Source organism: Somniosus microcephalus, chromosome 2, assembly GCF_052327205.1.
Source record: "Somniosus microcephalus isolate GS21.2 chromosome 2, FLI_Smic_1.0, whole genome shotgun sequence".
In the NCBI taxonomy this organism is placed as follows: Eukaryota; Metazoa; Chordata; class Chondrichthyes; order Squaliformes; family Somniosidae; genus Somniosus; species Somniosus microcephalus.
The window spans coordinates 281,963,372-281,978,701 of record NC_140988.1 but is presented as its reverse complement, the minus strand read 5'-3'; the positions used below and the strand labels follow the sequence as shown (position 1 = coordinate 281,978,701).

At 44.9% G+C, this 15,330-nt stretch overlaps 1 protein-coding gene across 1 annotated transcript in view; it reads right to left on the bottom strand.

Annotated features, from left to right (window-relative positions):
• Window positions 1-15,330, bottom strand: part of fgf10a (fibroblast growth factor 10a) — a 238,236-nt gene that overhangs the window by 149,338 nt on the left and 73,568 nt on the right. The window lies entirely within an intron of this gene.

The following is a 15,330-nucleotide window of genomic DNA, read 5'->3' as shown; positions in this document are numbered from 1 at the left end:
TCCTTAATACAAAGTTTCAAAGTTAAGGGTTGAGTTTAAATTTACCTTATTTGGCTTTTAAAATGCTCTACATTTTTAAAGTCGAGCCTTTGTAGATAACCATTATGATGAATGTTCAGTCTATTTGGTCAGGTAATAATTAAGACATTTTCCTTGTATTCTATACGTCAGTGTCGGCTTTTTTAAGTATATATATATAAAAAAATAGTCTATAATCTGATTAGTAAGACACAGATCTTCCATTGTTGTTTTGTGCTGTGATTGAATAGGAAAGGTGGTTTCAATTCAGGGCAGAGGTGGCTGCACACCCTTCAGTGAGAAAGACAGTCATAAGAGACAGAAGAGGAGACTGAAAGCTCCAGCAGGGAGGCCTCTGAATCTGTCACTCTGCTATCAAAGTTCAGACAATAACATTCTTCACTAAACCACACTGATTGAAATTAACTCTCTGTGAACTACCAGACATTTCCCACCTTGACCACTGAGCAAGACAATCAGCCACAGCTATGTAATTAAATAACTGAGAATTGCTTCCCAGTTTAGTCCTTTCAAAGATCCCCAATGCCTTATAAAAACTCTCACAGTTTTGACCTAAGTAGCTGCAGTTGCCATGAGCATATATTTTAATGTCAAACTGACATGATACTAGAAGCAAATACATGTCATGGATGTCCTTTTTATTTTTATATACATGCTACTTCTTTCCAATGCTAACATGTCACTGATATTAAAATAAACACTATATTGATTAAAGACTGATGAAATCACTGTTCATGTACTGTAGACCCTTAGTTATTCCTCACAGAGGTGGGATTCACAGAAGCCCCGTTTATAGTATAAGTTTTGCTTTGCAATGCAGTGATAATGAATTCAACTTGTAAAGCTTGTGCTATAAACTTTTTCCACTGACAATGGTACAACAACTCTCCCTTCTGGCCATGAGTTCCACACCAGTGGAACACTCACTGCTGTTGCTGTAGTGTATATATTTGCCTATAGTCATACCACAGAGTTTTGCTTTTGATCTTTGCCACATCTCAAGGCACCTGGATGCCTGCACAGCTGGATGTGCAGTAGGGTCCAGATGTGCAGTAACATAAATACTGTAGATGTCAGACCTACTCAGCAACACCTAGATGAAGCCACACTGGCAGTTACTCTGTGTTGAAGTGGAAGTATGATTTACATGCACTACAAAGTATGGGAACTTTTTCCACTTCTCATTTGCTGAATGAAGACCGTGCAAAATTAAATGCTGCCTATTATGATAGAGTTGGTAATGAAGAATATAACACAAAGTTTCTTTGGACAACTCAAAAGTTTATGAAATTGTTGTTCAGTGACAGTGAAAAGCACTACAGATACTCCAAAGCTATTCTGACTTGTGACAATTTTTTTCCTTGTTGGAGAGAAGTTTTCAGCCCTATGTACTAAGGAGACTGATGCTTGCAATTTTATGCTGAAACAAAGACTAGCAGGTTCAAGAACTGCAATATTCTTTTACAGTGGTGTGAGTGACTTCGGGTCAGAAGTTAGACAATAGCACATGCTTTTTAAAAAACTATTAATTTAAACCATTTATATTTTCAGTAAGAATGTGAAAGTTTAGAGATTTTTAAACAAGTTTTACCGAAATATACTGGGCTCTCTTTTATGTTTGTTGCGGTGCTATAAAACAAATTCTGCACCAGTTACTGCTACAAACTAAAGTTTGCTTGAGGGATATATTTAGGCAGCATTGGATACTTTTAAGACAGCAGTATTTGGTCAAACACATTTTGATATTTTAGTGCCAAGAAAGCCATCTTTATATTTCCAAGCTGTTGTCATCTCTTCACACTCTTCCCTTGGAGAATAGTGGAAACATTCACAGGCTGATTAGCAGTCTGCTATATGACAACTTCTTTCATGGCTGTAGCCATCTTTATACCTTTATGGACTCTTACAACCTAGACAATGGAGGGGAGCGCCCATAGCCCACTGGGTACAAGTAACCCACTGGACATCAACCCAGAATTGAGAGCCAGCTTGAGCTCCAGTCTCCGCTCACCAGGAGCAGGGTTTGACCCTTGCACCTTCTGACTCAGAGGCAGGAATGCTATCAATAAGCTAAGCTCCATTTCCGAGCTGTTATCAGGTTAGACCTGGTGTCACTCCATCAAAAGAACACATTTAGTATACAAATGACTTCCCTCCCTGGAAAGACAAGACTCTAAATAGAGACTATTTTTAAACCCGCATTTTCAAATAAAAAGGGAAAAGGGAACTGTCCTTTAACTTAGCTCAACTGTTTAAGAGTCATTCATCTGAATGGCAAAATGGCTTTGCCGTCTGTAAATAGTGAATAATGGATTTGTATAAAAAAAGCTAAAAATTGTTTGTTCCTCAACTCCAAAGTGTCCCAAATGTAAAATTAAATGTTGCTGCACTTGCTCAGCTGTAACACTTTCGCCACTGAGACTGAAGCTGCGGCATACAAAGTATGAAAGTATGGCTGTGAAATTCGGCACTTTAGCGCCGGTAGTTATGGCTGTTTTTGTCATTTGCCTTGCTTCCGCCTACTTCTGGTGGATTTGACACACGATTTGCCATTTTTGATGTCGCCTCTCCATTCAATGTCCTCTCCTGAACACGCACAGCTGAACATGAGTGCAGCAGCATGAGGGACCCCCATCAGCGCTATTTAAAGGGATACATCCAACTTACAGGTAAGTTGATTATTTCTCTTGTACTGGCTCGTGCAGAGTTTGTATGAATACTGGGTTGCTGGAAGACATTTAAAATGTTGTTAAATGTGCAGGGACTGCTGCTGGACATTGGGAAAGCATTGGCTGCTCCTGGAAGGCCTCTGACTGCACCACTTGCTCCCAGTCATGGGGCGCTAGTTGCCGTCCCCCTCGCGCTGCAGCATGAGAGGGAGATGGAGCAGAGGCAGCAAAGAAGACAAGCTGCTCGCAGAGGGAAGAGGTAGAGGGGGAGGAGGGCTCTCAGCAGGAGGCCTTACCCACCTAGGGTTTTAAGTCTCCTGCCTGCACCTAAGCCAGGAGCAATGTGTTCGGCGGTGCCGCTTCACCAAGCAGGTGGTCACAGAATCTGCCACCTCTTGGAACCAGACCTGCAGCCTCAGAGCAGGGCAACAACAGCTCTGCCAGTGGCCCTCAAGGTGATCGTGGCCCTGAATTTTTTTGCCAGCAGCTCCTTCTAGGCTGGAACAGGCGACATAGCTAACTTCTTGCAGTTAGCCGTCCATCGCTGCATCCAGGAGGTCACAGAGGCTCTGTATGCTAGGAGAGGGGACTTCATTTTCTTCTCTCTAAACAGAGAGAAACAGAAGGAGCATGCACGTGGCTTTGCCAGGATATCGGACTTCTCCATGGTGAAGGGCGCCATCGACTGCACACACGTGGCTTTGTGGGCACCGCATCTCAATGCTAAGATGTTCTGTAACCACAAAGGCTACCACACACTTAATGTGCAGTTGTTTTGCGGCCATGCCCAGCTCATCATGATGGTGAATGCCCACTATCCTGGCAGCAGTCATGATGCCTTCATCCTGCACCAGTCCGCTGTGCCAGCAATCTTCCAGCCACCACGTCAAACCTGAGGGAGGCTGCTAGGTGACAAGGGCTATCCGCTCTACACCTGACTGATTACTCCCCTCTGCAATGCCACCACTCATGGTCAGCAATCAAATAATGAGAGCCATGCTGCCACAAGGAACGTCGTCAAGCAAACCATCGGGGTGCTCAAGCAACCGTTCCGCTGCCTTGACCGCTCGGGAGGAGCCCTCCAGTACTCGCCAGAGCAGGTGTCCCAATTCATGGTGGTCTGCTGCATCCGCCACAACTTGGCTATCAAGAGAGTGCAGCTCTTGCCATCATGGATTCCGTGACCACCTCAGGAGGAGGAGGATGAGGGAGAGGAGGTGGAGGAGGAGGAGGAGGAGGAGTGAGAGGAGAAGGAGGAGGAGGAGGAGGAGGGAGAGGAGAAGGAGGAGGAGGAGGGAGAGGAGAAGGAGGAGGAGGAGGACAACGAGGGAGAGGAGAAGGAGGAGGAGGGAGAGGAGAAGGAGGAGGAGGATGAGGAGGGGTGGAGGCAGACTGTAAATCCACAATCTGGACGGGCTGTCCATTAGCGCATCATCAAACTCTGCTTCACCTGACTGAAACCCCAGATTCCCATTGCTCAACACCTCCCCGCCTTACCATCCCTCTGTCATGGAACATCACACTGTTCGCTTGGTCATAATGCTGAAATGAAAGCCACCATAAAACAAACATTCCAAACATAATTTATAAATGATTCAATCCAATACTACTTAACAAAGTCAACTAATCACCCTTGTCATTTCAATGGTGCCTGTCTTCTGTGTGCCTTTGCCTATCCTAGTGCTCCTACGAAGTGCTACCCCAGTGGCTGCAGCATGGCTGGTGGAAAGCTGCTGACTTTCAGTGGGGGAGACTTCAGATGGACTTGGAGGATGACCTCAAGCAGATCTGGGACTAGAAGGCCCAGCTGTAGACTGCACCACCTCGGCATGGGCGGCAGCAGTCTGGGATGGCTGGCTGACAGGCACTGGCGGAGTGGCAGTTGTGGGAGTACGAATGCTGCCATCCTGAGAGAGGACAGGTTCGGCTCCACAGAGCCATGGGTGGTGTCTCAGCAATCCTAGTAGTCTGTTGGGGGGCGAATTGCTGGACTGCTGTGAAACCCTGCAAGCCCCTTTCCACACTGATAAATGCAGCCATGGTGGCAGTAGTCTGAGCTTGCGTGGCAGCAGGTTGAGCCGGTATGAGAGCAGTCTGAGCTTCCACTACAGCACGCAGATGTTGGGTCATTCCTGCTTATGCTGCAATGGAGGCTGAGACATTGCCCATCAGAACCTGCATCATGGTTGGGTCCACAAGTGCTCTAATGGATTTGCCCATCACTTCATCCTGGAAATCATGGGCTCCAAACTCTGCGCAAAGCCCAGTGCAAAGTTGGAGCTGGACTCCTCCATGCTCCTTGACAGTGACAACAGGCTCTCTGGCAGACCTGCCATTGCACCTGGCATTTAAGAACTTAAGAATGTAAGAAATAGGAGCAGGAATATGCCATTTGGCCCTTCGAGCCTAAGATCATGGCTGATCTTCGGCCTCATCTCTATCTTTCCGTACTATCCCCATATCCCTTGAGTCCCTTAGTATCCAAAAATATATCGTTCTCTGTCTTGAATATACTCTGTGTGAATATATTCTCTCTGTTGAATATATATTTCTGTGTGCATGCCCATCACCCTTCTTCTGAAGGTCGCCCCATCGAAGTCCTCATCTGAGTCCTCTGCAGCAGAACTTGCGTGCGACCTCACCCTCCGGGGAGCTGGCACCTGCAATACCCTTTCCCCCTGCCCTAGCTGCAGGCTGCTCATGCCCGGTGACTTACCACGTGCAGATCCCGCCTCTGTACTACCCTCTAAAGTGCGGGCCGTGCCAGTTTCTGAGCTGGTGCCTGCGAGTGTTAGATCGAGTGACGGTGCCTCTTCTTCTCCATTGCTCTCCTCTTGTTCTTCCTGCACTGGCTGGGAAGCTTGAAGTTCTTGGGTATCTGAAAGGAGAAAGGCACAATGGTAGGGTTGTGGTGAGGGGGGTGGAGAAAAGCAATCGGTGCATGCTTATACCATCGGCAGCTTGTAAGTGAGAAGAGATTGTGGGATGAGGGGGAAGTGGGATGTGAGAAGGAAGATTAGGTATGTGCATACCATCATCTTCAATGGTTTCAGCCTTGCCGATCACCACAGCCTCAGTGACAGCCCCTCCAATAATGTCAAGCATGGTCTCCTCCAGCTGAGTCAGGATATGCAGGCTTGCCCATCCCCTGTCCGTTAGCTGCTACTGTCTGTGGTTATAAGCTACCTTGGCCTGCAAGAGAAATGGAAGTGTGTCAGTGAGTGTGGTGCAATGTGTTTGGGTGATGTGCCTGTCATGGTTGAGAGGGCAAGGTGTGAAATGTGGGTGTGAGGCTTGCAGCAGTGCTAAGTGTGTGAGGGTGAGGTGAAGCTACGAATGTGAGGTATGAGTTGTGATTGACAGAGATTGCTGGTAGGTGCTTGATAGGGGTGTGGTGCATTGAGCAGTGTGTGAGGTTAGTGGTGCAGTTGGTGAGATATGGCATTTGAAGATGCATTCACTGACCTTAACCACTCATATGAGGTCATTAAACTTCTTTCAGCACTGGATCCAGTTCCTCGGAGAAAGACGGCTGGCAGTGATCACTTCAGCTATCTGCTCCCACTGCCGTCTTACAGTGAGTCTGGAGGACCTCCTGGCCCCCTGCAGGTAGAGGGCCTATCTCCTCCTTTCTACCCCCTTCACTAAGGCCCCCGAGTGCTGCGTCTGAGAACCTAGGTACCCTTTCTCTGCCCTGTTGAGCCCTAGCTACCTTACAGTTGTCTTGACAATAATTTCAATGAGGTGCTTATTTCAGAAAGCACCTCCCATTTAAGAAGTGCAGACTGCATTTCAAACTGGAGGCTAGCTTTAAATAGAGATCACCTCCCACGAACCTGGGCCCCCTGCTGAGTGCACAGCCACTCAGCAGCGCTCTTAGCACTGGACTGAATGCATCAATCATGTTAATAAGCAGGCAGCACGAATGTCGCATGCTGCCTGCATTACCTTCAACGGGCGCGGGCAGATCATGCATCGCGATACCCGGCGCCTGTTTTCGGGCCTTATCGAATGTGTTGTTTCAAGTCAGGTCCAGATGTTGCACACTGTACACACTGCAAATAATTATAGCTAACAACTGAATATACTGAATCTTTTGCAGTGCCATTTTTTTTTCTATGCGCATTAGAGTCTGGACAAACACATACTTTATCCAAGCAAAACTCTAATCCAGGCATAAAATCATAATGTACCATTCCATCAGGCTCTGACCATCATTTTCTAATCCCCTCTGGCTGCAGGTGTGGTGCCAGAGGACTGGAGGACTGCTAACGTGGTACCGTTGTTTAAAGAGGGAGAAAGGGATAGACTGAGTAATTAGAGGCCAGTCAGCCTAACCTTGGTGGTGGGAAAATTATTGGAAAAAATTCTGAGGGACAGGATAAATCTTCATTTAGAAAGACACGGATTAATCAGGGACAGTCAGCATGGATTTGTTAAGGGAATGTCATGTCTGCCTAACTTGATTGAATTTTTTGAGGAGGTAACATGGAGGGTCGATGAGGGTAGGGCATTTGATGTAGTCTATATGGATTTTAGCAAGGCTTTTGATAAAGTCCCGCATTGCAAAATGGTCATGAAAGTAAAAACCCATGGGATCCAAACAAAGTGACAAATTGGATCCAAAATTGGCTCAGAGGCAGGAAACAAAGGGTAATCGTCAAAGGGTGTTTTTGTGACTGGAAGGCTGTTTCTAATGGGGTTCTGCAGGGCCCAGTAATGGGTCCTTTGCTTTTTGTGACATATACCAATGATTTGGACTTGAATGTAGGAAGTATGATTAAGAAGTTTGCAGATGATACAAAAATTGGCCGTGTGGTTGATAATGAAGAAGAAAGCTGCAGACTGCAGGAAGATATCAATGGACTGGTCAGGTGGGCAGAACAGTGGCAAATGGAATTCAATCTGGAGATGTGTGAGGTAATGCATTTGGGGAGGGCTAACAAGACAAGGGAATACACATTAAATGGTAGGACACTGAGAAGTGCAGAAGATCAGAGGGACTTTGGAGTACATGTCCACAGATCCCTGAAGGTAGCAGGACAGGTAGATAAGGTGGTTAAGAAGGCACACGGGATACTTGCCTTTATTAGCCGAGGCATAGAATATAAGAACAGGGAAGTTATGCTTGAACTGTATAAAACACTAGTTAGGCTGCAGCTAGAATACTGCGTGCAGTTCTGGTCACCACATTACAGGAAGGATGTGATTACACTAGAGGGGGTGCAGAGTAGATTTACGAGGATGTTGCGCCTGGGCTGGGGAATTTTAGCTATGAGGAAAGTTTGGATAGGCTGGAGTTGTTTTCTTTTGAACAGAGGAGGCTGAGGGGAGACCTAATTGAGGTGTATAAAGTTATGAGGGGCCGAGATAGAGTGGATAGGAAGGACCCATTTCCCTCAGCAGAAGGGTCAATAACCAGGGGGCATAGATTTAAAGTAATTGGTCGGAGGTTTAGAGGGGATTTGTGGAGAATTTTTTTCACCCAGTAGGTGGTGGGGGTCTGGAACTCACTGCCTGAAAGGGTGGTAGAGGCAGAGACCCTCATCACATTTAAAAAGTACTTGGATATGCACTTGAAGTGACATAACCTACAAGGCTACGGATCAAGTGCTGGAAAGTGGGATTAGGCTGGATAGCTCTTTGTCGGCCGGCATGGACAAAATGGGCTGAATGGCCTCCTTCTGTGCTGTAAATTTCTATGATTCTATTCCAAATCACTTCTGTTATACAGCAGCCCAGCTACACCCATTGGATTCCATGGCAAATTAGTTAAGCATTTATTAGGTTTCAACTGTACTGTAAAAACTCGGCATCAATAAAAATAGTATTTTCTAAACAAATACAGTGGAGGCTCCCTACAGTGTTGTCTTTTGGAGCCATCGAAAAACATTAAGAAGGGGCTTGATTTGATATTCTTCATATCAGCGTTAAATGGGTTCAGGTCACATTCAGAGGCCCAAACATTTATTAGAGGTAGATAAATATTGTTTTTAATCTTCTGCTTCCTCTGTAATTTTAATTTATTTTTATCCCCTGTTTTTGAACTCTTTTGCTTCCCCCCATGCCACGACTATGAGAGGCAGGTAGCCTGTTGCCAAGATTCTACGAATGCTTCTCAGTAACTGGCTACTAGGAAATGTGTGAGAGCAAACAACACTATCTCAACCTCTGACTTTTCCTTCTATCCCTCAGGAAGCACCTTGCCAATATTCGGTTCCAGACCTATTTTTACATGAGTCGCCCTTACAAGTACATACAACTCTGTTTAAATGGGATTGTGATCTGTCAATATATTTTTCTAATTTCTCATAGTTCCTCGATGTTGACAGTTGTGCCGAGTAGACTAATTGTGGTGAGGAGCTCAGTTTGTGTGAATTCTAATGCGTCAACCTATGTACTTTCATTCTGGAGGTAATACTAAAGAATTATTATTATTGCCCAAATTACTCTGGTATGTTGGTCGCTTAAACAGCTGCAAAGGCAAAGAGCTGGGACCATGTCACTTGCTCAGCCCACTGCTAGTGGAATGGTGCAGTAATGTGGGTAATAAAAACAGCAGAAGAAAATACATTTGGAAAGGGAAGTGGTAATGAAATTGTTCATTGTTAATCAGGCAGTCTTTCCCAATTGTTGCAGCTAAATTAAATAGCACTTTGGATGCAATTGAGTCCTAGAAGTCACAACAAATATGAACATTTATGTCGCCCCTTTCATGCAACAAAATGTTCCAAGACACTTTATAGTAGGATGGTGGACACTGAGCAAGTGGTAGGAGAGAAGACGGGTTAACAGAAAGCATGATTAAAGAGGAAGGTTTTAAGGATGGCTTTTGAAGGAGAGGGGAAAGGTTCCAATGGGAAGAGGTTTAGAAAGAGAATTCCATAGTCCAAGGGTGGGTTGCCTGAAGGCTCAGGCATCAACAGTGAGCAGGGGAAAGGAATATGCAGTGGACCAGAGCTGTGATCTAGGCCTGGAGGAGATGACACAAATAGGATAAAGCGAGGACATGGAGAGGTTTATACGTGCGCATTTTAAAGTTGATGTACATGCAAACAGGGAACAATAGTATTCATTTAGGATTAATGGGTGTGTGGGATTTTGTTTTAGACAGGATACAAGCCCCAGAGACGTGGCTGAGTTGGAGATTGTATAGGGTAGAGCTGGGGTGGATGTGCTTGAGGTGAAAAAGGTGTGAATGAGGGCCTCAGCAGTGAAAGGGGTGAGACAGGGGCATAAATGGGCAATATTCCTGGGGTGTAAGTAAATGATCTTGGCAATTGGCCAAATGTGAAGTTGAAGATAAGTTTAAGGATGAACAAACAGCCTGAGTGAGCAACAATAACATATATTTATATAATAGCTTTAACATAATAAAACATCCCAAAACACTTCAAAGAAAACTGATGCTGAGCAATGGTGGGAAACGAGTTTGGGGAGGTGACTCAAGGCATGGTGAAAAAGGTAGATTTCGGCTTTTGAAGGAGGGGAGAAAGGTTTTAAATGTTGTTTTTACTTTCCTTGTGAGGCCAGGAGGAACAGGATTGTAAACTGGGCAGACTGCATTACAGGCTTGTGTTCCATTCCAACCGATTTTCCCTATTATGTGCTCCACCCATGTGATGGTTTATGCCTAAGCACTAAAAAGCAAAATCTGCTCAAATATTATTTTACACCTTTTTTGTGGTAAAGGGTGAGGGTCAGTTAGGATACAGCATAGATTCCATTTGTCCTAACACACAGGCAGTAAAAACCAAATGCTCCTCTTTATCTAAATCTCATTTATTCTGAGCTCTGCTGTTTACAGGTAAGGTCATTAATAGCACATTGTACTGAATGGTACTCAAAAAACAAGGAAGGAATTACACTTGATCTGCTATTTGTCATTGTGTTTTGACTTTTGAATATTTCTTTTAATTTTAAATTTGGCATACGCTCATAGATATCAGACATCTGGATAGCTTGGTTCCTTGAAAGATCTGCTTGCCCTCTCTCACTCACTTTTTTGTCTTCCTAAATGTATATTGCTGACATCTTTACCTATCTCACCAACTGTCAGAATAGTTATTCTTGATATGTTTCCCAGTACATGAATAATAATAAATGGTCAAGAGTGAATTGCAGCTGTGTTTTATTACATAGAATGATATAGAATTTACAGCACAGAAACAGGCCATAATGGCCCAGAAATTCGGGTGGGGGGCTTCCCGCGGGTGCAAGCCCCCGACCTGCACTTAGCTTGCGCGCCGGCCGTTGAGCTGTGGGCCCCCGTGGAATTCTGATCCTGGGCCTGCTCCAACTGCCGGCGCGCAGTGCTTGCGTATCCCAGGGGCGCAGTTAGTTCGATGCGTCCCCTGGGATCACGTGGGCCATGAGGAGCCAATCAGAGCAGGGAATGTTTCATTCATAAGTTTGACAGGAAGTGCTGTCAAACTTAAAAATACTACGAGCCCCAAAACATCACTAAATCTTCAAATAAATTTTTTTTAAATCACATTTTTTAAATAAACTATAAATTACATGAAATGACAATTTAAACAATAATTTAAATTTTTGAAAAAATAACTATTTTCTAACGGGGCTAAAAATAAACTTACCTTTCTTTAAAGTATTTAAAAATAATAAACCTGTGGAAAAAATGTTTTAATTTTAATTAATTTACCACTTACCTTGTAAAAAGCAAGCCTTACGACTGCTTTTTAAATGTGTAAATTCTGGAGACTTACCCTCCCGGGAAAACCTGCAAAAAAAATGCAAGTTCGATGCGCACGCGTAGCCTCTCCTGCGCACGCGTTCGAACTCTGAACCCCTTCTTTCATAGGAACGGAAATGCCGGTTTCCCGCACATGCGCAGTGCATGCAGGAAACTGGCACATCCATTGGGCCTACGGGTGAGTACCCCGTGCGTACTCACCCGTGGAGACCTGAAGTTCTGGGCCAATATGTCGATAGTTATGCTCCACATGAGCTTCCTCCCATTCTATTTACTTCATCTCACTCTATCAACATATCCTTCTATTTCTTTCTCCCTCATGTACTTATTTGGCTTCTCCCTAAATGCGTCTATGATATTTGCCTCAACCACTCCATGTGGTAGTGAGTTCCACCTTCTCACCACTCTCTGAGTAAAGAAGCTTCTCCTGAATTCCTTATTGGATTTATTAGTGACTAACTAATATTACATAGAAACATAGAAGATAGGAGCAGGAGTAGGCCATTCGGCCCCTCGAGCCTGCTCTGCCACTCAATGCGATCATGGCTGATCATCCAAATTCAGTACCCTGTCCCTGCTTTCTCCCCATATTCCTTGATCCCTTTAGCCTTAAGAAATATATCCAACTCCTTCTTGAATATATTTAATGAATTGGCCTCTACTGCCTTCTGTGGTAGAGAATTCCACAGGTTCACCACTCTCTGGGTGAAGTAATTCCTCCTCATCTCTGTCCTAAATGGCTTACCCCTTATCCTTAGACTGTGACCCCTGGTTCTGGACTCCCCAACCATCGGGAACATCCTTCCTGCATCTAGTCTTTCCAGTCCTGTCAGAATTTTATAAGTTTCAATGAGATCCCCTCTCATTCTTCTAAACTCCAGCGAGTATAAGCCCAATCGACCCAATCTCTCCTCATACGTCATTCCTGCCATCCCAGGTATCAGTCTGGTGAATCTTCGCTGCACTCCCTCCATGGCAAGAACATCCTTCCTCAGATAAGGTGAACAAAACTGCACACAATACTCAAGATGTGGTCTCACCAAGGCCCTGTACAACTGCAGCAAGATATCCTTGTTCCTGTACTCAAACCCTCTCGCTACGAAGGCCAACATACCATTTGCCTTCTTAACCGCCTGCTGCACCTGCATGCTTACCTTCAGTGACTGGTGCACAAGGACACCCAGGTCTCGTTGCACTTCCCCTTCTCCCAATCTATTGCCATTCAGATAATAATCTGCCTTCCTGTTTTTGACACCAAAGTAGATAACCTCGCATTTATCCACGTTATATTGCATCTGCCATGCTTCTGCCTAATCACCCAACCTGTCCAAATCATCCTGGAGTTTCTCGGCATCCTTCTCACAGCACACATGCCCACCCAGCTTTGTGTCGTCTGCAAACTTGGAGATATTACATCTAGTTCCCCTGTCTAGATCATTAATATTTCTGGTCCCTAGTTTTGGTTCTATATTAATTTGGGGCTGGTATCAGTGAAGGACCCACTTCTTTATGGTTAAATGATTGCTTTAAAGATGTGCTTTTTTCTACAATGCACTTTTGAGCATTTTTTCTGTTGTTGAATATGACCATTGATGTGTCATGGTGAGCGCACTGATGCTAATGGTCAATGGCTGGGCTATGATGCAGCTGGAGCTGGGCTTGCAACAAAATTAAAGAGCAGCTGACATTTGTTTCACGAAAATATTCTTGGTTGTAATGTGCCTGATACTAATGTGATGCACTGGGTCCCTGCCTTAAATATGTGGGCTTATGGAGACGGAACCGCCATATAGGAACAAGGATGTCTTGTTGCAGTTGTACAGGGCCTTGGTGAGACCACATCTTGAGTATTATGTGCAGTTTTGGTCGCCTTATCTGTGGAAGGATGTTCTTGCCATGGAGGGAGTGCAGCGAAGATTCACCAGGCTGATACCTGGGATGGCAGGAATGACGTATGAGGAGAGATTGGGTCGATTGGGCTTATACTCGCTGGAGTTTAGAAGAATGAGAGGGGATCTCATTGAAACTTTAAAAATTCTAACAGGACTAGACAGACTAGATGCAGGAAGGATGTTCCCGATGGCTGGGGAGACCAGAACCAGGGGTCACAGTCTAAGGATAAGGGGTAAGCCATTTAGGACAGAGATGAGGAGGAATCTCTTCACCCAGAGAGTGGTGAACCTGTGGAATTCTCTACCACAGAAGGCAGTAGAGGCCAATTCATTAAATATGTTCAAGAAGGAGTTAGATATATTTCTTAAGGCTAAAGGGATCAAGGGATATGGGGAGAAAGCAGGGACAGGGTAGTGAATTTGGATGATCAGCCATGATCGCATTGAATGGCAGAGCAGGCTCGAGGGGTTGAATGGCCTACTCCTGCTCCTATCTTCTATATTTCTATATGTCCCTATAAGGCCATTGACATAAGGGAGGGTGAATCTAGGGGCGAGGACTCCCTAAATGAGATGGTTCCGCTCCTAGGCTCGCAGTTGGGATCCACGTGCAACTGGTGCACCATGCGTACCTGGCTGATAGGGGTGGACGTGGGGCCCACCTGGAGGTTTAGGCTGGAGTTGGGGTTGCAGTCTAGGTCAAGGTCTGGATTCCTGGAGTTTGAGGGGGAGGACTTTTAAAAACAACTTCAAAGAAGGCCTCTAAATCAGGGGACAACAGTCATCATGTTGCGGGGGGGGGAGGAGGGGTAGGGGGGAGGGGGGAGTCAGATTTCTTTTGTGGGGGTCGATCGGGGAACCTCGAACCAGCTGTCCAGCTTACAGTGGCATTTCCGGAGTCCTTTACGTGGAGGACACGACTGATGCAGCTAAATTGTCAAAGGTCGGCTCATGGATGCCCCTCCTCCTTCCCTGTGAACTTCAGCAGTGTCAGTATAAATGCTGGAATCACTTCCTTGAGGATTTTCTAGCCCAGTATATTTATTTGACCCTATAAATATTAGTAATGGATTGAACACTCTCTAGGTACTAAAGGCCTGAATACTTTGACCAATTGCATAGATTTTTCAACCACTGGATACTTGAGGTTTATTAATAATATCATAAACATAATGGAAATATTTCCTCTGTTCACTACTTCCAATGAAATCATAAAAGAGTATGTATGCTTACTAGTCAGGCTCGAGTGGAGCACCATCACTGGCATGGACTGTTTGGGCCGAATGGTCTGTTTCTGTGCCATATATCTTATGCATGAAGCAGACAGTTCCATACTGAAAAATGTTCCTCTACATAAAGTTAAAGAAAAAAATATTTTACTAGGCTGTCATGATAAACCAATGACAGTTTAGTAAAATATTTTGGGCCTTAAACACCTGTTGTTGGAGAGGGTGGAGACTGGTTGGATCATCTGCTGGGGGCGGGTGGATGGTGTTAAATCCGTGAATCTTGATGTATGGTGTCCTTCAAATAATCGACAGAGACTGCAGAGGAACAATCAACAGGTGTTTACTGGATGAGGGTTACTCTAAAAACTAACAGTACAGATTCCTACTCAGGGTTTATATACAGGTGTGGTCACTGCCGGTACTACAGTATACAGGAGCTGTAAAAAGTAGTTCTCCCCTTAAAGGTACATACACTACAATTCCTCCCCTTTTAGATTAACAGTACCATAACATTCATTTAACAATCAACATTAACTGAAAATAGTCCATTTATAAATTCAGTCTTTGGGGCGGCTTCCTGATCCTTTCTGGATAGCGCCTTTCCTGAGTGTCTTGCTCTTGGTGCGGAGGCGATTCTGCCCCCCTGTCGTCGGTTGGTTCATCAGCTTCCGATGCTACTGTTTCTGGGGTAGATGCTACCTGTATGTTGGGTTCATCACCAGGTACATGAGACATGGGGTTGACTCATTCCTGTGACGCTAGGATCTGGTCGACATGGCATCTCACAA